Below are 24723 nucleotides of genomic sequence, written 5' to 3'. Positions count from 1 at the left end.
GTGAGGAGAAAGTTGTTGAGCATGAGAGTGGTGAGAGGCTGGAATGGGTTGCCCAGGGAGGTGGTAGCCTGGAGGTGTTTAAGGCCGGGCTGGATGAGGTTGTGGGCAGCCTGCTCTAGGGTAGGGTGTCCCTGCCCATGGCAGGGAAGTTGGAACTGGCTGGTCCTTGTGGTCTTTTCCAACCCTGACTGATTCTGTGATCTCATGCACATACATTTTTCAGCTGGGCCTTGATCCTGTGGCCTTTTTTTGGGGGAGAAGGCCTAATCCCTGCCTAAGCATTGCCAGGCCCTTCCCTCATTCACAGCCCATTCATGTCCCAGGTGTCTTTTTTGTCCCGTGGCCCTGTGTCCCCCAGCCCTGCGGTGGTTGGAAGGCTGGAATGGAAAATGTTGTGGCTGAGGAAGCTTCTAAAGAACTGAGGGGAAAGCAGGAGCTCAAGAATAGAAGGTCCTGAGACTAAAGGCCAGTAGGAGCTGGAGGCCTGAAAGGAGCAGCAACAGTCCAAGGGGGAAGGGTTACAGATGAGAAGTGAGAAGGGACCCTGCGGCCTCCTTGCACAGGAACTGATGAAGTGGGACAGAGGGAGTGAGAGCTCAGGTGACTCCTGTGCCCTGGAGAACAGGTTGAAGGAGCTCAAGTGCGCAAGCTGCAGAGGTGGCCCAGGTGAACCATCTGAGGTTCAACAAGAGCGAGCTCAGGGTCCTGCACCTGGGCTGGAACAAGCCTCACAATCAGCACAGCCTGGGGGAGGAGCCAATAGGAAGCAGGCCTGAGGGAAAGGACTTGGGGGTGCTGGGGAACAAGGAGCTGGACATGAGCAGGCAGTGTGAGCCTGCAGCACACAAGGCCAATGGCAGACTGGGCTGCATCAAAAGCAGATGGAGAGAGCAGATTCTGACACTGCGCTCTGCTCTGCTGAGAGCTCACCTGCAGTGCTGCACCCAGCTCTGGAACCCTCAACACAGCAACGACATGGACCTGATGGACAGGGTCCAGAGGAGGACATGAGAATGATCAGGGGCTTGGAACAGCTCAGCTATGAGGACAGGCTGAGGGAGCTGGGGGTGTTCAGCCTGGAGAAGAGAAGGCTCCAGGCAGACCTAAGAGTGACCTTCCAGCACCTGAAGGGGCTACAAGAAGGCTGCAGAGAGACTGCTCCCAAAGGCCTGCAGGGACAGGAGGAGGGCAATGGCTGCAGAGCAGATGGAGATGGGATGGCAGGAACAAATTCTGCACCAGGAGGCTGCTGCAACACCACAGGTTGCCCAGGGAGGGAGTTGAGGTCCCATCCCTGGACATATTCAAGGTGAGCTCTGGGCAGCCTCATCTAGTGCAGGATGTCCCTGCTGAATGCAGGGGCTTGGACTGGATAAGCTTTGGAGATCACTTCCAACCCAAACCATTCTATGATTCCATGCTTCTAAATGCAGCCTCCAGGGAGAGGAAGAGGAGGAAACACAGGAGGTGGAGGAGGACAATGAAGAGGCCAAGGCCAAGGAGGAGGAGAAGAAGAAGAAAGCTTAAAAAGGTTTCAAACTGCCTGGAAAAACAATCCAGATCCCTTCCAAGCTGATCAGAAACTCTGGCAAATGCTTGGGCAGCTCTTACAAGCTCTTAGCAGGGAACTCTGCAGGCAGTTTCTAGGCTCAGTGATGTCTTTGGCACTCTGCACAAAGGCTTCAAGAGCTTTGCAGCAGCCTTCAACATGCCCAGCACAGCTCTGTGCCCACAGAATGCCAGGCTGGAAGGGACCCCAAGGACCATCTGCTCCAACCTTTCCAGATGACACTGCACTTGCCATCAGCTGGGCCAGGCCCTGTCAAGATGAGTTTTAAAGCTGCCCAGGGTAAGGGAATCCACCACTGCCCTTGGGAAGCTGATTCCAGTGCCTGACTGTGAGGGAAAAACTTTTCCTTCTGGAGTGCAGGGCTCCAGTTCAGCTCACTTCCTGCAGCAGCTACTTCAGAGCTGCCTCTTGAGCATCACAAATTCTGAGGCACAGCTGCAGGTCAAAGCAACTCTCCTGCAACTCATATTTTACATTGAGGGCAGGGCACAAGCTCCAACCCAGCTTTACAACATTGCTTATTTACAGTTTCACTCCACTGAAGTTCTGCTAAGTGCCCAGATCCAAGCATTCACAGAATGGTTTGGGCTGGAAAGGACTCCAAAGCTCAGCCAGCTCCAGGCCCCTGCCACGGCCAGGGACACCTTCTACCAGACCAGGTTGCTCAAGACCTCATCCAACCTAGCCCTTAACACCTCCAGGGGTGGGGACTCCACCACCTCCATGGGCAGTCTGTTCCAGCCCCTGACCACTCTTGCTGCAAAGGAGTTGTCATCTCCAATCCAACCCTCCCCTGACACAGTTCCAGGCCATTTCCTCTCCCTTCCATCACCACACACTGGGGAGAAGAGACCAGTCTCACCTCACTGCAACCTCCTTTCAGGGAGAGGGCAATGAGCTCTCCCCTCAGCCTCCTCTTCTCCACACTCAACACCCTCATCTCCCTCAGCTGCTCCTCCCCAGCCCTCTTCTCCACACCTTTCCACAGCTTTCTTGCCCTTCTCTCAACCTGCTCCAGGCCCTCAATGACCTTCCTGGAGTGAGTGCTCCAGAACTGACTCCAGTATTCACGGTGTGGCCTCACCAGGGTCCAGTACAGTGGGCACAATCCTGCCCTAGCCCTGCTGGCCACACCACTGCTGAGCCTTGCACAGCACTGCAATTGCTGCAGTCACTTTCAGCAATGAGTTCCTTCCTTTGCCAGCTCAGCAGGCAGCAAAGAGCAACTGCAATTTGTCTTCTTATGAAGCTCCTCCAAGGAAACTTCAGGAGTTCTTCCCACCAAAACCACTCAGAACAGGCTGCCCCCAATCAAATCAAACACTGCACTCAAATCAAAAGCAATTTCTCAACTGCAAGCAGACTCTGGACTTCTCATCCTGCTCTGAAGGTTCCCTGCTCTTCTTCCAGAAAGCATTTCTCCATCTCCACAGCAACGGCAGCAGGGCAGAGTGCTCCTGACCACGCTTCCTGACAGCAGAGGGGACAAAAGATCTGCACAGCTATGAGCCTGCAGGCAAACAGCAAAGGCTCCACCTGACCTAACTCTCTTTGTGGTCAGGAAACCTTGAGAGGAACTCAAAATCAGCCTAAAAGCTGTGAGGAAATATTTCTGCCTAAAGAAATGAAGCCTAAGAACTCCCAGAGAGCCACTCTGCACATGGCTAGCTCCTGCAGCAGGGAAATGCACTCAGACTCAGCTTTAACAGGTTGTTGGGGGTTTGGCTGGGACCTTTCTTGCTGCTCTACAGGAACTGCACTAGAAAACACTCTGTATGCTCCCTGAGCTGTAAACACATCAAACCCAAACACACAAATGCCTCCACACACACCAGTGTAAGTCCCCAGCTGAGGTCAGTCTAACATGGACAAAGAGTCTACTGCAGCCAGGGCAATATTCCTCCCGCCCACAGCTGCCATCTCAATTCAGACCTTCCTGACAGAAATCAGTCCCGATGTGGCTGACCCCTCCCTGCAGGGGTCCAAGGCCAGGCCAGATAAAGACTCAAGTAGACTTCTCCAGAGAAAGGTTTCCCTGCCCACAACTAGAGAATCCCTGAGGTCCCCTCCAAGCCAAACCATTCAATTTGTCCAGGATCAAACACAGGACACACAACACCCAGAAAGACAGGCCTCAGATGGACAAGGATTTGGCAGATCACTTTGGACAGCCCCAGCCCAGCACTGATGCATACCATCAGAGCAGACTCCAAGAACAAAGCTCTCTCCAACACCAGCGGGTACCATTAGAGCAGAAGGGAGCATCTCACACCCCTGAGCAGCTTTCAACACCTTGCTCTTGTCCCCATGCTCAGAACTACCCCTCCTGCCTGCATTAAACTGCCCTCAGCTCCCAGCTGCACACAGCAAGAGTCAGAAGAGAGCTACTCAGCACTGAAAAGCTCAGCACAAAGCCATTGCAGCAGAGCCAGCAGAAGCACTGCAGACATCATTTGACTTCTCAGCTGGGGACAAGATATCAGCCTGCTCACAAAGCATTCAAGGAGCTCTGCCTGCACACCTCAGCCACTCTGGAGCACACCAACAACTTTCTCAAGCTGTCACAGACAGGTGATACAAAGCCCAAAACAGGGGGGCCTGCTCCTGATTCACCACCAGTACCTCTCCTACAAAGACAGGCTGAGAGAGCTGCAGCTGTTCAGCTTGCAGAAAAGTAGCTCTCAGCTCTCCTTGGAGCCCTCATCTCAACTTCTGGAGGGCACCTACGGTCAGGCTGGGCAGGGACTGTGCAGAAGGGCCTGCAGGGATAGGACATGAGGTACTGGATTCAAACTGGAGCAGGGCAGAGTTAGGCTGGACATCAGGAGGAAGGTCTGCACAAGGAGGCTGCTGAGACTGCAACAGGCTGCCCAGGGACCTGCTGAAGGCTCCATCCCTGCAGACATTCCAGATCACAGCTGATGTGCTCCTGGGCAGCCTGCTTTAGCTGCAGCTGGCCCTGCTCACTGCCACAGGGTGCACAAGATGACCTCTGAGGGTCCCTTCCAACATGATGCCATCTGGGCAGGTCTTGCACCTGACACAAACTGCAGGATGAAGCCCTGCAAGAGCCTGCCCAGGGCACTGCTGGACTCCCTCGCCCTGCAGCTGGTCAACAGCTCTGCAGCTCTGATGCTGAGGGCCAGGGCTCAGTGCTCACCTGGCAGTGCTGAACCCAGCAGCTGCACTCTGCCAGCTTAAAGGCTTTGTCCAACCCAAACTATGCTCTCATTCTAGCAACTCCAACAAGCAGCAGCAAGCTCCACAACCTTGATGCTTCACACAGCAAAAAGCCCAACTCCAGAGCTGCAGCCTAACGCAGATGACAGTTTTTATTGCTAGGGATTCCTGTTCTATCAGCTTGGGGAAAGCTAAACCCTTTCAGCTCTCCATTTCTGCCTGGAAGAGCAGACAGAGGCTCCTCAACACCTTGCAAAGCAGTTCAAGACAAACTCTCCACACCAGGCTGAAAACCATTGGCAGTGCAAAGGGAACTGTTAGGAGGAACTGCACAGAACACTCCAACAGCAGCTGAAATACACAAGTCCAGAGTCTGCCTTGACCACTGCTCTCCAACAGACCTCCTCAGGCCAAAGCTTTCCAGCCATAGTCCACCTCAACCACAGTTCTCCAAAACCCTCCTTAGGCCAAAGGTCTCCAAAATCTCCCTCCAAACCAGGCCAAACCCTAGGCCTCCATGCCCCCTCCCCACCTTATCGCTCTGCTTCACCTGTACCAAACCTGATGCAGCAAAAAATGAGCTCAGCCAAGGACAAAGTCAGCTGGAAACCTTCTGCACATAGCAGAGGTGAGACCCACATCATGAAGGGACAGAGTCAGGGAGAAGAAAAAGGCAAAACTGAGAGTGCAGCCAGTTTGCAGGGGCAGTGGATGCAGGATTGAGGGAATGAAATAACACAGATGACACTTCCTGGTCCACCTCCTGCACTGTCTGGCCTCAGAAAGACTGCACTTGATGGTTTCAGACATCCCAGTTCTTAAACTCGTAACAATTTCTTCAAAAGTAGCTTCACCTGGAAGAAAAGGACCTGAAAGGGGCTGCAAGAAAACTGGGCAGGGACTTTGGACAAGGGCCTCTCCAAAGGGATAGGATAAGGGAAGACCCAGACTGGACACTAGGAAGAAATTCCCCACAGTGAGGCTGGGGAGACACTGGAGCAGGCTGCCCAAGGAGGCTGTGAATTCCCCTCTCTGGACGTGTTCAAGGCCAGGCTAGATGAGGCCTTCAGCAACCTGGGCTGGTGGGAGGTGTCCCTGCACATTGCAGAGAGTTGGAGCTGGATGAGCTTTAAGGTCTCTTCCAAGCCAAACCATTCCAGGAATGTATCCAAAGTGGACAAACTGCATAATTCAAGCTGAGCAACAGCAAAAGAGTCAAGAAGGAGCAGAGTGGGGCAGTGGAAGGCAGAGAAGAGCTCAACTTCAGCTGCTGTCCAGAGGGCACAGCTCTTCACAACTCCTGAAGGCCTTTAAAAGCTCATGAAGTTTCAAAACTCCTCAAACTTCCTCAATACACCTAAAGATGCATTCAACTCTCTCAACGGCACTACAAAGACTTTCCTGGTTCTGTGTTTACCAGACTCTTCAAATATGCCTGAAAATCACCAGAACAGCTCAGAACACTCTGCAGAAGTTGTTAAAATCTTTTTGCAACTCTTCTTTGCAACTCTTCTGTAGAGACTTTAATGACTTTCTAGGTGTCCTTAAGCCTTCCACGCACTTGAGAAAGGCTGAGAGGCTTAAAGCTGCACTAAAAACCATCAACATCTCTTCAAATCTCTTGAAGACCTCTAAAACCTCATCACAAACCTTTCAAACCTCACACAAGTTCCTCAAACTACCTAAAGACTACCTCAAAAGTCACCCAATTCCTTCAGAGCAGAGCCACAGTTCTTGACATTTCATTCCAATCTCTTCAACAACTCTCAACAAGCCACAGTAATGCTGAAGAGACTCTCCAGGTTTACTGATGTGTTTGGCACTCTTCAAACACACTTAAAAAGTTTTGGATTCGCCCTAGAAGCCATCAACATATCTTTAAAATTCTTAACCCCTTATAAACTGATTTTTTTTCCTAAAAGCCTTAGAACTTCATAAAATCACCTAAAGATGCTTTAAAGTCTCCTAAGGCTTGAAGGTTTTAAGAAGTTTTATGGCATTCAAACTGCTTTTGGGGAAAAAAAACACTTAAAAATTATCAAAATTATCTTCAAACATCACTTAAAAGGCCTGAAAATGACCACGACCACAACAGCTGCAAAAGGCATTTTAAAAAGCCTGAAACTGGACAAAGGAGCTTCAAAAATCATTAAAACTGCCTGGAAATATTTTAAATATCTTGAAAAAATCATTTAAAAGGCTTGAAAATAATGAAAATGTTTTTAAAAATTTTTAAAGAAGTACAAAATTAAAAAATCTTTAAAACATTTTAAAGGCCTCAAAATAATTAAAATCTCTTTTAAAAAAAATCAGACCAAGGCCTGAAAATGCTCAGAAGAGCTTCAGAAGTCATTGAAAGTGACCAGAAGGAACCAAAATCTCTTCTAAAACCTCACTCCAGTCCCTGCCCAACTCCTGCAAACTGACTGTGCAGAGCTCTCAGGCAGCTTCTGCCTCTGCCACTCTTCAGCAGCCTTCACAAACCCCTCCCAAGCCTCACAGCTGCCTGCCAAATCCTCAGCAGCTGCTTCCACCGCCTGCAGCCGCCTCAAAACTCAGCAGAAGCCCTTCAGAGCCCCTGGCATTCCCCACACCCCCTCACCAGGCACCCAAACCTCTCGCCAAGAGCCTCACGCACACCTGCAGCACTTTTTGGCTCCTCAGCCCCGCACAGAATCCGCAACACAAAGCACCAAAATCTCTCCCCAGCTCCTCACAGCCTCTGACAAACTCTTCGCAGCTCTCTAAAGCCTCCTCAGAGCTCTCTGCACAACCTCCCTCAGGAGAGACTCTCAGCAGCTGGGACCCAGCCCCGACCCTGCCCCGCACCGCAGCCAGGATGGCGCCGACCCCCCGCAACTACAGCTCCCGGCGTGCCCCAGCCCCGCTCAGCTCGGCCTGACCCAGCCAGCCCCAGCCCCGCTCCGCTCCCGCCGCACTCAGCGCTCCGCAGCCCCCTCAGCCCCTCCGCCTCCGCTCCCACTGCTCTCAGCACTTTCAGTACCCCCAGGCCCCGCAGCCCCTCCCGGTTCCACTCTCGGCTCCCCAGGCCCCGCAGCCCCTCCCGGCCCCGCAGCTCTCTCCCCGCAGCGCTGCCCGCGCACACCTCAGGCGCTGCTCTATCGCTCCGCGGCCGCTCCCAGCAGCAGCCAAAATGGCGCTCAGGCAGCTGCGGGCGGAGTCTCCCTCGGCCCTGGGGGCGGGGCCGCCCCTCCGCCGGCTCCCATTGGCTGTGCTGCCAGCTGGGGGCGGGGCTGCCTTGCCGCTCCTGCGCCCCCTTGCGCTCGGTTGCGGAGGTGCGGGAGGGAGCCCTGGGCCGAGGCTGCTGCCCTGGGCTGGGCTGAGGGGGGAGGCTGTGGGGCGCTGTGGGGCTGGGATTGGGATCCCCTGGGGCTCAGGGCTACAATCACGATGCTTTGGGGCACGTGGGGGAAAGCCTGTGGCTGGGATTGGAATCCACTGGGGCTGGGGGGGGCTGAGGGGGTCTGGGGCTCTGCAGCATTGGGGCTCTGATGGTGCCTGGCTGAGCCGGGCACGCCGGGCAGCTGTGCTGGTTTGGAGCTAGCTGGGATGCTCTGGGGAGGTCACAGGCTGTGAAACAATCGCGAGGCCTGCTCCACTCCCAGGCTTGCAGATATGCATAAGAACAAGAATCCAAACGCAGATAACGCAGTCGCTGCCTGGGCTTTGGGCAGAACTTCTCTCTCCAACCCAACCTGATGTCTCTGTGACTAATCCACCTGCTTCTGAACCCCCCTGGCCAACCTCCAGCCTTCCTTGGGCACAAGGCAGTGTCTGGGGTAAGGTAGAGAGGGGCGGTTTAAGGGGGAAGGGCAGCTGGGATCCCGTCCTGGGGACTCAGGTTTCTGGGAGGGCTGCTGTGCTCCTGTGTTACCTTTCACCTTGAGTGTTTCTGCACAGAACTGCACAGGTTGCAGGTCTCTGCCTGTGCATTCTGCTGCGCTGCAGAGGTGAAGCTTCCTTCCAGTTCCAGAGCCGCTGAGTCCAGTCTGGGTGAATTCTAAAGTGTGGGGGCAGGCAACACCCAAACCATCACAGCAGGGCAGGGCCACTCAGGCACCACAGGCTCCGGAGCTGTCCCCAGCTGTGCCCACAGCCAACAGCACCTGCAGCAGGTGCCAGGGCTCCCCTTCCAGCCAGGACAGCAAAAGCCTCCAGGACAAAGGGAGAAACTGAGGCAGAAGCTGGCAGCAAACACACCCTGGGGGGGCTGGGAGGGCGTTCTGAGCAGCTCGGGGGGGGCTGTGGGTCTGGGGGGTTCTGACACCTCCTGAACCTCTCAGCTCTGCAGAAGGCCCAGCATGAGGAGCAGGCACTGTGGGGCCAGGCCCAGGGGCTGAGCCAGGAGCACCCCTGGCTGCTGGCCCAGCACTGCCAGCTGCAGGCACTGGCACTGGGAGGGGCTAAAGCCCTGAACCCCCAAACAGCCTCCCCTGACCCCCTGTGCCCCCCCAGGCAGCCCACGCTGGACCCTGGCACAAGGAGGAGAAGCCAAGGTCCAGCCCAAAATGGCCCCAGGAAAAGCACAACAGCAGACTGAGGCCTCCAAGTGCCTCCCTGGCACCCTCAGGTACCCCCTGGCACCCCAAAGGAACCAAAAATGTCCCCCAACACCCAGGAGGCAGCAAAGGACCCCCCTGCCCCCAAGGGACCCAGAACTAGGGGGACTCTGGAGGCATTCTGGGGGCAGGGCCCATGGCAGTGCCAGTTTGGACCCTTCCTGCCTAGGGGCACAGACAGTGCAGGGGGCAGCAACATTCTGGGCCTCTCCTGCTCTGCCCTCTCCACACCTGAGGACTCCTCCATTGCCCCTATCTGGGGACCCCATTCCCTGGGGATACCTCCCCCCCATCCTGGCCACCTTTCAGCAGCCTCCTTTGTCCCCAAGTGGGGACTCCTGCCCATGAGCCCCCACCCCAGACCAACCCCTGGGCTAGAGACGAGGCCAGGCCAGGGTCTGAGGTGCCCTGCGGCCAGGCCAGGCTGAGTCCAGCACCAAGCCACTGCTGGACCCTGCGGGGAGAGAGGAGAGAAGGCAAAGAGAGGGCAGAGAGCAACCAGCAGAGAGCTCAGCACCACCCCAGGCTCCAGCAGCCTGCAGCAGGGCTCCCATCCAGGCTGCCAAGGTGCTGGGCACCCACTGTGTGGGGGGGGTGGTGCCACCACTGCCAACTGGCAGTGCCCAGCTCCAGGCAGCCATGCAGCTCCAGAGCAGGAATTCTCCTGTCCCAGGCACTTGGATTCTTGCTTCCTGGAGCCAGAAGGCACCAAACTGGTGGCTGCAGCCCAGAGGGACAGGGGCAGCCTGGGCTGCACCCACAGCAGCGTGGGCAGAGCTGCAGAGAGGGGATCCTGCCCCTCTGCCCTGCCCTGGGCAGACCTCACCTGCAGGGCTGGGGCAGACATGGGGGCCCCAGCACGAGGCACACAGGGACCTGCTGGAGAGGCTCCAGAGGAGGCCACAAAGGTGCTCAGGGGCTGCAGAAGCTCTGCTGTGGGCACAGGCTGAGGGGGCTGGGGGTGGTCAGCCTGGGGAGGAGAAGGCTGCAGGCAGAGCTCAGAGCAGCTGCCAGGGGCTGCAGAGGGACTGCTCCCAGGGGCTGCAGTGCTGGGCCAGGGCAAGGAGAGCAGAGCAGGTGGACATTGGATGTGAGCAGCAAGTTCTGCACCAGGAGGCTGCTGCAGCACTGCCACAGCCTGCCCAGGGAGGGGCCTGAGGCCCAGCCCTGCACACAGCCCAGGGCAGGCTGCACAGGGCCTGAGCACCCTGCTCTGCTGGCAGTGCCCCTGGGCCTCTGCCACCTGTGCCTTGGCCTCTGCACCCTGCCCCGATGGCAGCAGGGAGCTCCTGCACCTGCCAGCAGCTGGGGGCTGAGCCCAACCCCCACATTAGCCCCCCCAGGACTGCTGGCAGAGGGCTGGGGGTGCCCACCCTGGGCAGGATGGCAAAGGAGCACAGAATGAAGCAGGCTGGAAAAGGCCTCCAGGATCATCGAGTCCAACCTCACTGAACCCTTCTGATTGGCTAACCCCTGGCACTAAGTGACTCATGCAGCCTGCTCTGGGACCCCTCCAGGCACAGCGACTCCACCACCCCCCGGGCAGCCCATTCCAGTGCCAATCACTCTCTCTGCCAACAACTTCCTCCTGACATCCAGCCTGACCCTGCCCTGGCACAGCTTCAGGCTGTGTCCCCTTGCTCTGCCCCTGGCTGCCTGGCAGCAGAGCCCAACCCCACCTGGCTACAGCCTCCCTGCAGGCAGCAATGAGCTCTGCCCTGAGCCTCCTCTGCTGCAGGCTGCAGCCCCCAGCTCCCTCAGCCTCTCCTCACAGGGCTGTGCTCCAGGCCCCTCCCCAGCCTTGCTGCCCTGCTCTGGGCACCTTCCAGCACCTCAACATCTCTCTTGAACTGAGGGGCCCAGAACTGGACACAGCACTCCAGGTGTGGCAAACGCAGCCTGAAAAGAGGCCTCAGTAACAGCTGGGACCAGAGCTGCCACCCCCCATGGCCACCCCTCACCACAAACACCCTGCAAGAAATCACCCCACAAGCCCTGGGGGTACATGGGGAGCCCAGAGATAATTTTGGGGATGCAGAAAGATCATCTTGGGGTCACTGGGAGCAATTCTGAGGTGCCAGGAGGGAAACTAAAGGATCTCAGGAAAGCATTTTGGAGTCCCAAGCTGTTACTTGAGGTTGCTTCAGGACCATTTTAGGGTCCTGGGCTCCACCGGGGCATCCTGGAGGAACATTTGGAGTGCCAGGACCCAATCTGGGCCCCCCCAGAGCTATTCTGGAGTCCAGTGGAACATTTTGTGGCTCCAGTGGAGCAGTTTTAGGTCTATTTTAGCTCCCACTGATAAAGTCTCCTGGAGTTCAACAGCTCCCACTTGGTGGAAAGAAGTCCCCCAAATTGAAAGGGTCTCCCAAAACCAGGGGGTCCTACTCGGGGGGGAATCAGGAACCTCCTGTGGAGCAGCACAGGGGGCAGGGGGCTGGGGGCAGCCTGCAGTGAGAGAGTCCCCAAACACAGGCAGGGGGCTGGGGGCAGCCTGCAGTGAGAGGGTCCCCAGACACAGGCAGGGGGCTGGGGGCAGCCTGCAGTGAGAGGGTCCCCAGACAAAGGCAGGGGGCTGGGGGCACTCGAGGCAGTGCTGGCAGCACAGGGCTGGGCACACCACACCCCCACAGCAAGGCTCTGGCGGGCACAGAGGGCTCCGATGCCACCGCCCCCAGCACAGCCAAACCGCCCCACAGCTGCCACCGGCCCCAGGCGCTCCCAAGCTCGGGCTCGCCACGGCCACAGCACCCACGCCTGACACCCCCACCAAAGCCAGCCCACGGCCCGGCCCGGGCTCCCCCCCCCGCCCGGCCCTCAGCCCAGCGCTGCCCTGCAGCACCGCAGCCGCCCGGCCCCTGCCGCCACCAAGCCTCCAAGCCCCCAGGGCTCGCCGCGGACACGAAGCCCCCACGGCAGCCTCTGCCGCAAGCCAGCCCCACGCTCACCGCCACCTCTCCTGCCCACACCAGCCCCCACGGCGCCGCTCCCACCTCAGCTCTGCCGCCAGCCCAGCAGGCAGCAGAGGGGCCAGGGCCAGGCACACAGCGCCAGGGCAGCCCCCGCAGCCCACCCGTGGGCTCCGCTCGCTCACACAGCAGCGGCCACAGGGCGCCTGCAGCTGCCCCGAGCAGCGACAGCGAGCGGCAGAGCGGCACCAGGAGCCCCCCACACGCCCACCCCTCACCGGCCCCACCCGCGCCCACAGAGCCGCACACAGCCCACCCACGGCACCGCACACCCCCACCCTGCACACCTCTGCCGGCCCCACCCGCACCCCACCCGCACAGCTCCCACACCGCCCCCAGCGCCACACACCCACACAGCTCCCCACGGCCTGCCCGCGGCCCCACGCAGCTCCCCACACTCACACCCCCCACACCCGCACACAGCCTCTCACAGCCCCAGCGCTGCCCACTCCCACCCTCACGCCCCTCACCCACACCACAGCCACACACAGCCTGCCCCGCACCCACCCACTGCTGCCGCACAAACCTGCACCCACCCAGCGCACCCACACGCACCCCACGCACCCTCCGCACCCCAACCCCACGCACCTGGCCCCGGAGCCCCACACGCCCCTCCCGGACCCAGCACACGACCCTCGGCCCCCGGGGGCTCCGCTCCCCCTCAGCCCCACCGCTGCCCTCTCCCCACCTGGCACACGCGGGGGGCGCAGAGCGGAGGCCGAGGCAGAGCTCCGCGCACAGGACGGTGCCGAGCGCCGGCCCCGGCAGGCTCCTGCCGGCCTGGGGAGCTCAGAGCCTGCGGCGGAGGCCCCGGAACGGACCCCGCGGGCGGCAGCGGAGCGCGGGCCGGAGCGGAAGTCCCGCCCCCAGCCGGGCAGCCGCAGCCAATCAGCGCCGCCGTGACCGCCACCGCCCTCCCCCTTCCCGGCCCAGCCCTCCCCTCCTCCCGCCGCTCTCCGCCTATCAGCGGCCAGGCTGCTGTGCCCGCGGCCAACCGCTATGCGCGGCGGTGCGCGCAGAGCCAATCAGCAGCGAGGAGGGCGGGACCAGCGCCGCGGAGCGCTGGGGTTGGGCAGGGAGGCGGCGGCGCCGCAGCTCTGCGGGTCCCAGCAGGCGCCGCGGCGGGGCCTGGGGCTCGGCCCGGGGCAGGGCAGGGCTGTGCGGGGAGGCTGCGGCCCAGCGGCGCTCGGGGGGGCCGCCCCAGTGCCCCCAGGGCACCGCAGCCGCCGGGGGTGAGCTGCGCCCGGCAGCGACTGCAGCCTCCGGCTCTGCCCGGCCGGCAGCAGCTGCAGCCCGGCCCTGGGCCTCTGCTTCCCCCCGGCGCTGGCAGGAGGCAGCTCAGGCCTGGCGCTGGGCAGCAGGCCCCAGATGGCTGCGGTGAGGACCAGCCTGGTGGGATCCTGCTCCTGGCAGGTCTCGGAGGGGTTTCCTTGGCGGGGAGAGGCTTCTGGAGCCCTCTGAGGGGCTGCAGGTGGTGTGGGGGCAGTGCCCCAGCTCCGCTTGGTAGGCACCAGGGGGATGGGAGAAAACCTTGGAGGTGATGGAGCCCAAGCATGGCCCCAGGGCACCTCCAGGCCGTGGCCCTCAGCACCACACCTCCAGGGCTTGGAAACCCTCCGGGCCTGGGGCCTCCACCCCTGCCGTGGGCAGCCTGAGCCAGACCTGGGCAAGCCTCAGGGGGCAGAAATTGTTCCTCACGGCCAAGCTCAACCTCCCTTGGGCCAACCTGAGGCCATCTCCTCTTGTCCCATCACTTAGGAGAAGACTTAGAGCCCAGAAGGCTGCATGCTCCTCTGGGGAGCTGTAGAGAGCTGAAGGTCTCCCCTCAGCCTCCTTTGCCCCCCAGCTGCTCCTCACAAGTTCTCAGACCCTTGCCCACCTTGGTTGCCCTTCTCTGGCCCTGCTGCAGCCTCTCAGTGTCCTGGCAGTGAGGAGCCCAAGCCTGACCCCAAGCTTCCAGCTGTGGCCTCCCCAGTGCCCAGCCCAGGGGGACAGTCCCTGCCCTGCTCCTGCTGGCTCTGCGTTCAGGAGTTCCTCTGCATCTGCCCTGCCCCTGGAGCAAGATGGGAGGAGGGCTGGGAGGTGACAGCAGCAGGCACTGGAGCAGGCTGCCCAGGGAGTGCCCATCCCTGGGGGTCTGGGAGAGACCTGTGGCCACTTGGGGATGTGGTTTGATGGCCATGGTGGGGTTGGGTTGATGGTTGGACTGGATGCCCTTAGAGGTCTTCCTGATACCCTTAGAGGTCTTCTCCAACCTCCATGATTCTGTGGCTGTTGTCTCATCTGAGCAGCAATTTGTCTCCCCTCAGGACATGGTTTGGTGCCATGATGGTGTTGGGTGGGTGGTTGGACTCAGTAACCTCAGAGACCTTCTTCAGCCCAACCCATTCTCTGGCCTGCAGGACCCCAGGTCTCCTGTGGAGAGTCTGCTCCATGCAGACCACCCTGGGCCCTGGCTCAGCTGCCCCAAGGAGCAGAGCAGGCAGCTGAGAGTGGAGCTGCAGCTGGAGAGGGCCCTGGCTCAGCTGCCCCAAGGAGCAGAGCAGGCAGCTGAGAGTGGAGCTGCAGCTGGAGAGGGCCTCCCCCGTGGGCTGTGTGGGCTTGGGTGGGTGGGCACCAAGGAGGGCAGGACCCTGGGCTGGGCTTGGGGTGGCTCCAACCCCCTGCTCCTTGTTGTCTGCATGCAGGGAGCTGTGGCTGTGCCTTTGTCCAGCTGGAGGTTGGAGCTTCCTCAGAGCCCTGGGCCAAGCCTACCTCAGCCTGCTGCTAGCATGGCCTTGGGGACAGCAGCAGAAGCCAAGCTGGACCAGAGCTGCTGCAGGGCCTGGATGGTCAAGGAAGGTGAGAATGGTGGTGGGATGGAGCTGGCTGGGAGGTGAGGAGCAGAGATGGCATCAAGGTCCCCTCCCCACAGAGGACTTCCCAGCACTGGTGGTGGGACAGAGGTGGCACTGCCTGTGAGTGACCTGCAGTCAACCCTGCCACAAGCACAGCCAGGCTGAGTTGAGCTTCCTGCACCTGTGCAATGCCAGCAGACCCCCAGGTGTCCCTCAGGTGTGTCCCCACCACAGCCAGGCCTGGTAGGTTCCTCTCCCCTCCACTCTTTGTCTTTTCCTCCACAGAGCTGCTGAGGCTTCTCCTCTGCCCCATGGAGAGGCATCAGGGGGCTGTGACCAGGCTGGGAGACACAGTCCTGGGCTGTCTTCTGCTTGACCTCATGTTCCCCAGGAGGATGTGAAGCCCATGGACAGCCTCTGGAGCTCCAGCCCTGCCCTCCCCAGAACTTTTTTCCAGAACCAGACTCATAAGTAGGCTGCTGAGCTCCATCTGCAGGCCTGGAGGCACTTCCAGGTGTTGTCACCAAGCCCATGGGTGCCTGAATCCTGACTCTGATCTCCCCATGGGGCTGGGCATGTCCCCAAGGGGTTGGTTGGTTGACCTCTGGGGCTGAGGACCTCTATCTGCAGGAGCTTCATAGAGTAGGAGCTGCTGAAGAACCTCCTGCAGCAGCAGGCAGCTGGAGGCTTTCTCACCTCAGCCTCCTGGTGCAGATGCTGCTGTCGGTGGCACAGAGCTGGGCACGGAGGCTCCAGACTGCCCTCTCGACAATGCCATTTGCCTGGGGGTAATATGGGGTGTGAAACACCCATTTCACCCCTTCACTGCTGCCCAGTCTTGCACTGGGGTTGCAGTGAAGTGTGATCCATTGTCACTCTGGATGCACTCAGGCACTGGCAGGATGCCAAACCAAGGTTTGAGAGTCTCAGTGGTTTGAGCTCCTGAGGCTGCACTGGTGGCAGTGGCCATGGTTAAACCAGAGACCACTTCTACACCAACCACTATGTATTTCTGTCCATGTGATGGCTTGAGGGGTCCCACATAATCCACCTGCCAGGTGTTCCAGAGACTTTTGTCCTGGTGGATATGCTGGGCTGGTGCAAGGTTTGGGTGGTTGGCCCTCAGCCTCATCTGGCACTGTGGACAGGCTGAAATAATGGTCCCACATGTTGAGAGGGAGACTGCCCACCCCCGAGGCCTGCACTCGTAGTAGAGATCAGCTTTGCCTGGATGTCCCTTTTAAGGTGCAACCATTCAGCTAATCTCTCCCAATCCTTTTCCCCACTGCTCACCACATGGATAGGTGCCAGGCAGTCAGCCTGCTGATTCCATGTTGCAGCAGGGGTTTCCTTCTTAGAGTGCCCTTTGACCCACCCCACCTTGATGGGTCTCGACTGGCCTATCTCCAGCAGTCTCTGCCAATCTCCAGCTCTCCAGACCTTGGTGCTGCCAATCTCCCACTGATTTGCCTCCCATTGGCAAATCCACTCCAGAGCTCCCTTAAAGGTGGCACAGGAATCTGTGTAGATGCTTTGGCACCATTTTCTACAGCTAACATGAGGGCCTGCAGTTCACCCACTTGTGCACTGCCTTCACCCTCCTCAGCAACAGTCCTGCCTGTACTGATTTCTAAGGCTGCTGCTTTGTAGTGCCACTGTGAGCCCACCCTCTGGGAAGAGGCCTCTGTGAACCACTCTCCCTCAGTATCAGAGTCTGTGGTTCTCTCCGGAGCTACATCTATTGGAGATGGCTTGTGGGGCTGTCCCAGTAAAGCTGTATCTGGGTTTGCTGGTTGCTGGAGTTTGGACACCTTGGCTGGACCCTCTCTCAGAGGCATGAGCTGGGCAATTCCCACTTTCTTACAGTGGATTTTTGGGCTATCCCCTCTGGTGGAGGGGGTCCCTTGAGAATTGGTTTAAGCAGGAGGAAAGGTCCTTGCACCGCAATATCCTGTGTGGTGTGAAGCTTCTCTGCTTCCTTAGCAGCCCTTGTAAGGGAAAGGAGCCCCTTTTCCCAGTCAGAATACCTCTTTTCAGTGCCCTTGAGCACTGTAGAGGAAAACAAGAGGGCTCCAGTGGGGCCTTTAGGTCCCTTCTGATATATTCCACAATAGGAGGCATGTTCTGAGAAGCCTCATTCTGCCCTTAAGGGGTCCTGTGGGTGTAATGGGCCCAGTTTCTGTTAGGCCTTTAATTCATCCTTAAGGGTTTTAAGGCTCTCACTGAGCTTTATCAGCAGATCATACAGTGGCCTGGCAATCACTGAGAAGCCAGGAATATGCTTCCTTCAGTACCCCAGGCTCCCCAGTAATTTCTGCAGCTCCCTTTTGTTCCCGGGGATTTGGCCCTTTTCAATTTCCTCCAGGGTGTCAGCTGCCACTGCCACTGCTCCTGCTACCCACCAGGCCCCAAGGAATTTGATTTCCTGTCCTGGGCCTTGGCACTTGGCAGAGAGGATGTCTAACCCATTCTGGGTCAGCAGTTCCCAGATGGCCTTTGCTACTGAGCCCACCTGGTCTTTGTTGTCCCCATCCACCAGGATGTCATCTATATATTGATAAATGGCAATGCCTTCTGGGACCTTGATGGTGTCCAGAAGTGCTGCCAGTGCATTGTGGGTGATTGCAGGAGAGTGGTTGTACCCCTGGGCTAAACGATTAAAGGTGTACTGAATCCCCTGCCAGGTAAAAGCAAACTGAGGCTTATCCTCCTCCCTCAGTGGGATCATGAAGAACATATCCCGGATGCCCAGGGCGGACATCCACGAGTGGGATGCAGCCTGAATGGCTGTGACCACTGAGGCTAGGCAAGGCACAGCAGCTGCGAGGGGAGGGGTGTTAGCATTCAGCTTCCTGCAATCTATAGTAAGCCTCCAGCATCCATCCATTTTTTTAACTGGCCAGACCGGGGAATTGTATGGGGAGTGAGTCCCACAGATTATCTGTCTCCTCTCCGAGGCGGCGATCACCTCCGAGAGGCCTTGCCTGGCTGTTGCAGGTAAGGGGTGTTGGGATACATAGGTGATGCCAGCTTGGGGTAACGCTGGAGCCAACTGCAGGGTGTTTACATTGGCTGTTCTCACCCTCCTTGACTCCACCCCATAGGAGTTGAAGCTCCAAAAAGACCCTTTGGAAGATGCCATCTTTTGCCAGCCAGCACAGCAAACCCCAATACATTCCCTGGGTAGGGGCTTAAGGCACCTTCCACCAAGGTGCTGCGTTTGCCCCCTGGGAGCCATACCCTTGTTTTAGCTTGATAGCAGATACCAGGTGGCCCTGTAACACCTTGTATTTTTGTCCTGTTATGGGGTGGCTGTATCCCCAGGCTCTTTGCCAGGGCTGAATTTAGGACACTAATTTGAGCACCTGTGTCAATTAGCAGTTTCACAGCAGTTCTGTTGGGTCCAGTCAGGGTTAAGATAAAAGGCTCATCATTGGCAGACATTAACAAAGCAGTGACAGAGGCCTGACGCAGCCACCGCCTCGTTTAGTTTTTTGTCTCCTGTCAGGAAGGTAAGGAAGAGTTAACCTCCCTGCCCAGGGACGCCAGGGAAACAATCACACAGGGGGGCTGCTGCTTCTGTGCTCCGGCGTTTGCTATGAGAGCCACCACTGGGCAAGGCACTGGCCCTGGGCTTGTCGTGGCTGTCTCTGGGCTTATCAGCCAGATTTTGAATGCATCGTACTAAATCTTTCAGCTGCCAATCTGCTAAGCTCTTTCAGGATGATTTTGGATAGCCCTAGGGATAGGGCTTGCCTGTAGCATCTGTCAGAGAGTTCAGCTGTCTGGATCTCAAATCGCCCTGTTTGTGTTGATCCCTTCCTGTATGTCTCCTGGGGACAGGTTTGCAGGATCTGTCCCCCTGGAGTAGTCCTTTACTGACCGGACCTGTCAGAGCATGGTCCTGGTTTTTCCTGTGGGAGAAGCACCAGATCGTCTCTCTCCAGACTTTCTGTCTTCGGGAGAACCAAACCCAAACTGGAGCCCATGAGCATTTAAGTCTGTCAGAAGTTCAGCCCAAGTCATCACAGGTTCTTGTGCCTCTTCCTCTGCATTTTCTGCAATCGCCCTTTGAATTGTCTCTGTATTTTTCACTGCTCAGACTTGCAGGCTCGCTGGCAATCCCTGCACAATAGGGTGTAACCGCTCTGGATCTAAGGGGGCATTTAAGGGGCAGTTATATTTTCCCTTATCCTATATTGCCTGCACACAGGCGAGTCTGCGGAGAGCTGTGATCAGGTCAGAGGAGCTGGTAACTCTTAGTTCCATTGGCTCCCCCCTGTAAGCTGGCTGAAAGCTGCTTCCCCAGTGAGCTATCTGGGTGGTGAGGCTGTGCGTCCCCTTGGGCTCACATGTCAGGAACACATCATCCCCCCAGTCTCCAGCTGCTTCTTCAGAGTCTAAGAGGACTTTCTCCCCACCAGCTCGAGAGACCCTATAGACATTTTCTGCCACCAAGTCTCCTGGCTCTCTCATGTATTTGATCTGCAAGTCACTGAGCTGCATGTCTGTGTATCACTTTATAACAGTAGCGGTGGCAGTGCCACGTTTTCTGCCTTTAATGTCCGAGATCTGTGTCGTTGTGACAGACAGGAGGCTTTTATGCCCCATGGAGTCCTCCTCACCAGAGCTCTCTTCCCCACTAGCTACAAGGGAGTCCGGTTGGTGTTGCAGAATGGCTAAAGGAGAACACACAGGACTTAATGCTGGGCAAGCAGGATGCGTATATAGAACTAAAGTAAGGCTGTGCTAGGCCACACTGAAACAAAGGCTTCATTGAAAACAAAGGCAGCATTTGATATAGCTCGGCCGGGAGGCACTGTCCTAGACGAGTCAGCAAACAACTGAAGCAGAGCAGAATCCAGCTGACTCTGCCTGAGGTAAGAAGGTAGGTTTGCAGCTGTAGCAGCAAGTAGGTGCACCATGCAAGTGGGGTTTTTCGGGATTGTGATGGTTTGGGCTCTTACCCGCCCCCCCACTTTTGGAATTGCCCCAGCTAACTCAGACGGCCTCTGGGAATATAAATGAAGCTATTTATTTTACAGCAGCAAATATACAAGCAGCTATTTACAATATATACAATTATATACAGAAATATACAATGGATAAACAATACAAAAGCACAACTCCCCTCCCAGAAACCTGAGTCCCCAGGAGGGGCTCTCAAACCACCCCAACACCTCCCCTTGCCCTCTCAGCCTTACCCCAGTTCTCCGGAAGAAGAGAGGTGCAGCCAAGAGGTTAGGGAGCAGGGTTAGTGGGAGTAAGGTTAATGAGATGTGACTAGGTCTGAAGGCAAAGGCAGAAGTGAATGACAAAATGGAGAATGTTTTACTTCTTCTTCCCAGAGTTCTCAGCGTGACTGTGAGAGAAGTTGACATCAATTGTTTTTATTTCACTGCCTGTGATCTAGTTCTTTTACCAAAACATTCCAGCTTGCTTCAAACTAGCACAGGGATTCAGCCATTTGGCTCCTTACATGCATGCATATATTGTCTGTAGCACATACAAGCGCGCGTCTACCGCATGCAGTTGTCACTCGCTTTTGATCCACACTGGACTGTGCAGTGTCCTTTCTTTAACCCTTCTCCGCGAGATCCTCTCCACAGGTTGGGACCTGGGCTTCCTGCGCGACTTCGTAGCTTTTTGCTGCACAGGGACAGACACAGCAGAATTCTCTGAGTGCCAATGTCTCTTCTGCCTGATTTCGGAGGGTTCCCTTCCCCCACATTGTCCCTGGGGACATTCTCTGCTTTTCTGCACCTCCACGCCTGCAGGGCAGGGGGGAAACAGGTTTTTTGTGCCTTTTTCCTCTCCAAACCAGGGAGGGAGAGGCATTTTGGGGTGTGCTAGTTTGAAGCAAGCTAGAATGTTTTGGTGAAAAGAACTAGATAATAGGCTGTGAAAAGGTAAACAATGGTTGTGTCTCCTTCTCTCACAGTCCCGCTGAGAGTTCTGGGAAGAAGAAGGAAAACATTTGATAACACTCTCCATTTTGTCTTTTGTTGGAGAAATTCTTGTTAGCACAGCACACAAGAATTATAAACATGAGCAACCCGTGCTGGGAACATCTTTGGTTCTCAGTTCAGGAAATCGAGCTGTAAACAACTAAGCACCCCACACACAGCTGCAGTGGGCAGAGACTAGATAACCAAAGGGGCTGGAGTGGGTGGTGATGGAGGCTGACCCTTAGAATGTTGTGATAAGTTAACCTATGCACACCTTACATGTGTCATGGAGAGTAGCAAAAGCCCCTCTAAAGTCTCCATGTCATGCAGATTTTTAATGCCTCACATTAAAAAGCCAAGAGCATCGAAAAACCAAAACAATCTTTCAGTCCCATGGGAAGATTTCTCCCTAGGGTAAGTGAAAGGTAAACACTGGCCATGCTTCCCTTTCACTTGGCCTTGGTTCTCAGACAAACAGGCTATTGTTTTGGTTAGTAAAACCGGCTTTCTCAGGCCTACCCAGCACCTGCAGGTGGGCTGGCTTGAGGAGTGGTCTTAATATTGTTTAGGCAATGTTACCCAATTGTATAAGTTGCTTACTGTCTTGTGCCAATCTATGTGAATAACGTAAAGGTGGGCAAGTCTTATTTTGAACATTATAAAAATGGTGGACAGGCCAGGATAGGGGCCCTTTTTCCCACCCTTTTGGGTTTTCTTGCTCCATCTTGGACCTCGCTCCTGTCCTCTAACAACAACAAACTTTTTCCGCCTGCTCCAGCCTCGCCTCGGGCGGACACGCCGAGCCGCAGAGGCTGGGAGCCTGCACATGCCTGGACCCTCATCGGGAGAAAGGGACTCCCTACAAAGCTACAGACTGTGAGTAGCTGACGAACTATTAAATCAAACCACAAAGACTCGAAAGAACTCTCTTTAAACATCATAGACTCTTTAATTTGCCATTTTCGGAAATGTTACTTTGACCTCAATCAAAAGAATTCCCAAGGGTGGCGTAGTTTCGGGAAGGGGAATTCGCATTTTTGCAATAAATCACTGATAAAATAGTCAACGCCTCGCGTCTTTTCCCCATAAACTCTGCCGCGAAACTGCGTTCCTCGACAACATGTAACTCTGGACCCTCTGACTGTAACCAATCTTGGTGGAGCACGCCTCTTGCTAGAAGTGCATATAAGTCACTGCATCACAGAAATAAAGTGGATTTGACCATCTAACCACATTGGTGAACAAAGAGTCATCTTCCCATAGCGCTCCACCGAACGTGTTCTCCGACAGTCTTTCATTCCGCTTTGAGCTTCAGACCTAGCCACATCTCCTTAACCCCACTGCCACTAACCTTCCTTCTTAACCTCTTGGCTGCACCTCTATTCTTTCTGAGAACTGGAGTAAGGTTGAGAGGGGCAGGGGAATGTGTTGGGGTGGTTTGAGAGCCCCTCCTGGGGACTCAGGTTTCTGGGAGGGGAGTTGTGCTTCTGTATTACTTATGCTTTGTATATTTCTGTATATAACTGTATATATTGTAAATAGCTGCTTGTATACTTGCTGCTGTAAAATAAATAGCTTCATTATATTCCTGGAGGCCTTCTGAGTTAGCTGGGGCAATTCCAAAAGTGTGAGGGGGGTGGGTAAGAGCCCAAACCATCACATGGGGTATACAGGACTCCAGGACAAGCTCTTGGGACCAAACTGCTGCTGATGGCTTGGACAGGCACAGCTCTGCTGGGTAAAGCTCTGCTGGGCAAAAGGGCCCCAAGGGTAGTGGTAAATGGACCTAAATCCAGCTGCAGCCAGGCACAAGTGGTGTGTCCCAGGCTCAGCGTTGGGACCACTTCTGTTTGACATCTTTATTGATGCCCTGGGAGCAGACACAGAGTGTGCCAGCAGCGAGTCTGCAGATGGCACCAAGGGAGGTGGCAGAGTTGATCTGCAGGAGGCTGAGGAGGCTCTGCAGAGGGACTTGGGTAGGTTGGATTCGTGGCCAGTGTCAATGGGATGAGCCTCAACAAGGCCAAATGCCAGGTCCTGCACTCGGCCACAACGACCCCAAGCAACACTACAGGCTTGGGGAAGCTGAAAGCTGCCTGCAGAAAGGGACCTGGGCATGTAATAGGCAAACAACTGAGCAGGAGGCAGCAGTGCCCAGGGGGCAAGGAACGCCAAAAGCAGCCTGGCTGGTGCCAGAAATGCTGCGTCCAGCAGGTGCAGGGAGGGGATTGTCGCCTTGGACTCGGCTCTGGTGAGGCCACAGCTCGAGTGCTGTGTTCAGTTTGGGGCAGCTCAGTCCAAGAGAGATGTGGAGGTGCTGGAGTGGGTGCAGAGGAGGGCAAGGAAGCTGGGAAGGGCCTGGGCAGTAACTGCGATGAAGAGCGACTGGAGGAGCTGGGCAGGGTTAGTGTGAAACAGGAGGCTGAGGGCAGAGCTCATCACTGCCCACAGCTACCTGAAAGGAGGCTGCGGGGAGGCTGCTGCTGGTCTCTGCTCACAGGCAGCGACAGAACCAGGGGGAAGGGCCTCAGGCTGCCGCTGGGAAGGTTTGGACTGGACAGGAGGGGTCATTTTTTCGCAGCGAGAGCGGTCAGGCACTGGAGTGAGCTGCCCGGGGGGTGGTGGAGTCAGCGACCCTGGAGGTGTTTAAGAGCCGTGCAGGGTCGGCGGAGCGATGCCCTCTGTGCCCGGCGCTGCCATACCCACCCCTGCCCCAGAACTCTCTGCCGGTGTGGGGCTCCTTGCGCAGATCAGCTGGAGCCGAAGTCTCCCTCCCTGTCCGTGCCCCTTGCCTGGTTTTGTGCGCTCAGATTCTCTCCTCCCCGAGGCAGGCAGAGGCAGAGGGCTCCGAGCAGGGCGCAGCCGGAGCCGTTTCCCTGTCGTCAGTGGCGGCAGCAGCGGCGGGGAGCAGGGGGCGGAGCAAGGGAGGGGGCGTGGCGGGGAGGTGGGTGGGGATTATGCTAATGAGGCAGCGATGGGCGCCGCAGGATGGGCGTGACCAGCGCAACCCACGTGACCCAGAGGGGAGCGCGATGGGTACCAGGGGGCGGAGAGATGCTAATGAGGGGAGAAGGCAGCGAATGGGACGCCAGGAGGCCGCGCCGAGCCCTGCCAATGAGGAAGGGTGGGCTGAGAGAGGGGCGGGGCTTGCGAGGCCCGGGGCGGGGCGGACGATGGCCCTGGCCGGAAGGCAGGACAGGGGCGGGGCGAATGCAGAGAGCGGGCGGGGGCATGGTAATGAGGAGCGCGAGGCTTGCCGGGACACAGGCTCAGGGAGCCTTCGGGGGGGCTTGAGCGGCGCTGGGTGTCCGCGCGGAGAAGCGAGACCGGGCGGGAGGGACGGGGAGCGGAGCGGGGAGGCAGCTGGTGTGGGCAGGGAGGTGTCCGTGAGCTAGGGGAGCCCCGTGGGGCACGGGTGGGTGTGTGGGGAGGCTTGGGGTTATCGCTTCTCGGCCTTTTGGCTAAGATCAAGTGTAGTATCTGTTCTTATCAGTTTAATATCTGATACGTCCTCGATGAGAGGACTTTATATTAAACGGATTTTTGGCCGTGGGAGTTGGATCCGGAGCTTGCTCCCTCCGCTCCGCGCATCGTCCTGGTATTGCAGTGCCTCCAGGCACGGTGCACCCCCGCACGGGG

At 57.1% G+C, this 24723-nt stretch overlaps 1 protein-coding gene, 1 long non-coding RNA gene and 1 other non-coding gene across 9 annotated transcripts in view; 2 read left to right on the top strand and 1 right to left on the bottom strand.

Annotated features, from left to right (window-relative positions):
- LOC135174192 (gastrula zinc finger protein XlCGF57.1-like) overlaps nucleotides 1-13156 on the bottom strand; it is a 59432-nt gene extending 46276 nt beyond the window's left edge. For 4 of the 6 annotated variants that reach the window (XR_010301782.1, XR_010301781.1, XM_064141417.1 and 1 more), the window contains exon 1: nucleotides 12988-13156. The gene's annotated coding sequence lies outside the window, so the exon portion shown is untranslated. Of the gene's footprint in view, nucleotides 1-7856; nucleotides 8241-12987 lie in introns of those variants that run through there. The other 2 variants (XM_064141418.1, XM_064141420.1) reach the window with 2 other exon arrangements.
- A 303-nt stretch (nucleotides 13157-13459) lies between these two features.
- Nucleotides 13460-15735, top strand: LOC135174207 (uncharacterized). Of its 2 annotated transcripts, none has more exons than XR_010301791.1 (3): nucleotides 13460-13676; nucleotides 14987-15140; nucleotides 15422-15735. It is a non-coding gene; the product is annotated as an uncharacterized LOC135174207 (long non-coding RNA). The 2 variants fall into 2 exon arrangements; XR_010301790.1 differs by having other exon boundaries at nucleotides 13460-13712.
- An 8790-nt stretch (nucleotides 15736-24525) lies between these two features.
- Nucleotides 24526-24716, top strand: LOC135174223 (U2 spliceosomal RNA). The gene has a single exon (XR_010301809.1). It is a non-coding gene; the product is annotated as a U2 spliceosomal RNA (small nuclear RNA).
- The last annotated feature ends 7 nt before the right edge of the window (nucleotides 24717-24723 follow it).

The sequence above is a fragment of the Pogoniulus pusillus genome, unplaced genomic scaffold (assembly GCF_015220805.1).
Source record: "Pogoniulus pusillus isolate bPogPus1 unplaced genomic scaffold, bPogPus1.pri scaffold_50_arrow_ctg1, whole genome shotgun sequence".
Classification (NCBI taxonomy): domain Eukaryota; kingdom Metazoa; phylum Chordata; class Aves; order Piciformes; family Lybiidae; genus Pogoniulus; species Pogoniulus pusillus.
The sequence above is the reverse complement of the archived record's forward strand: the minus strand, read 5'-3'. Positions and strand labels throughout refer to the sequence as shown.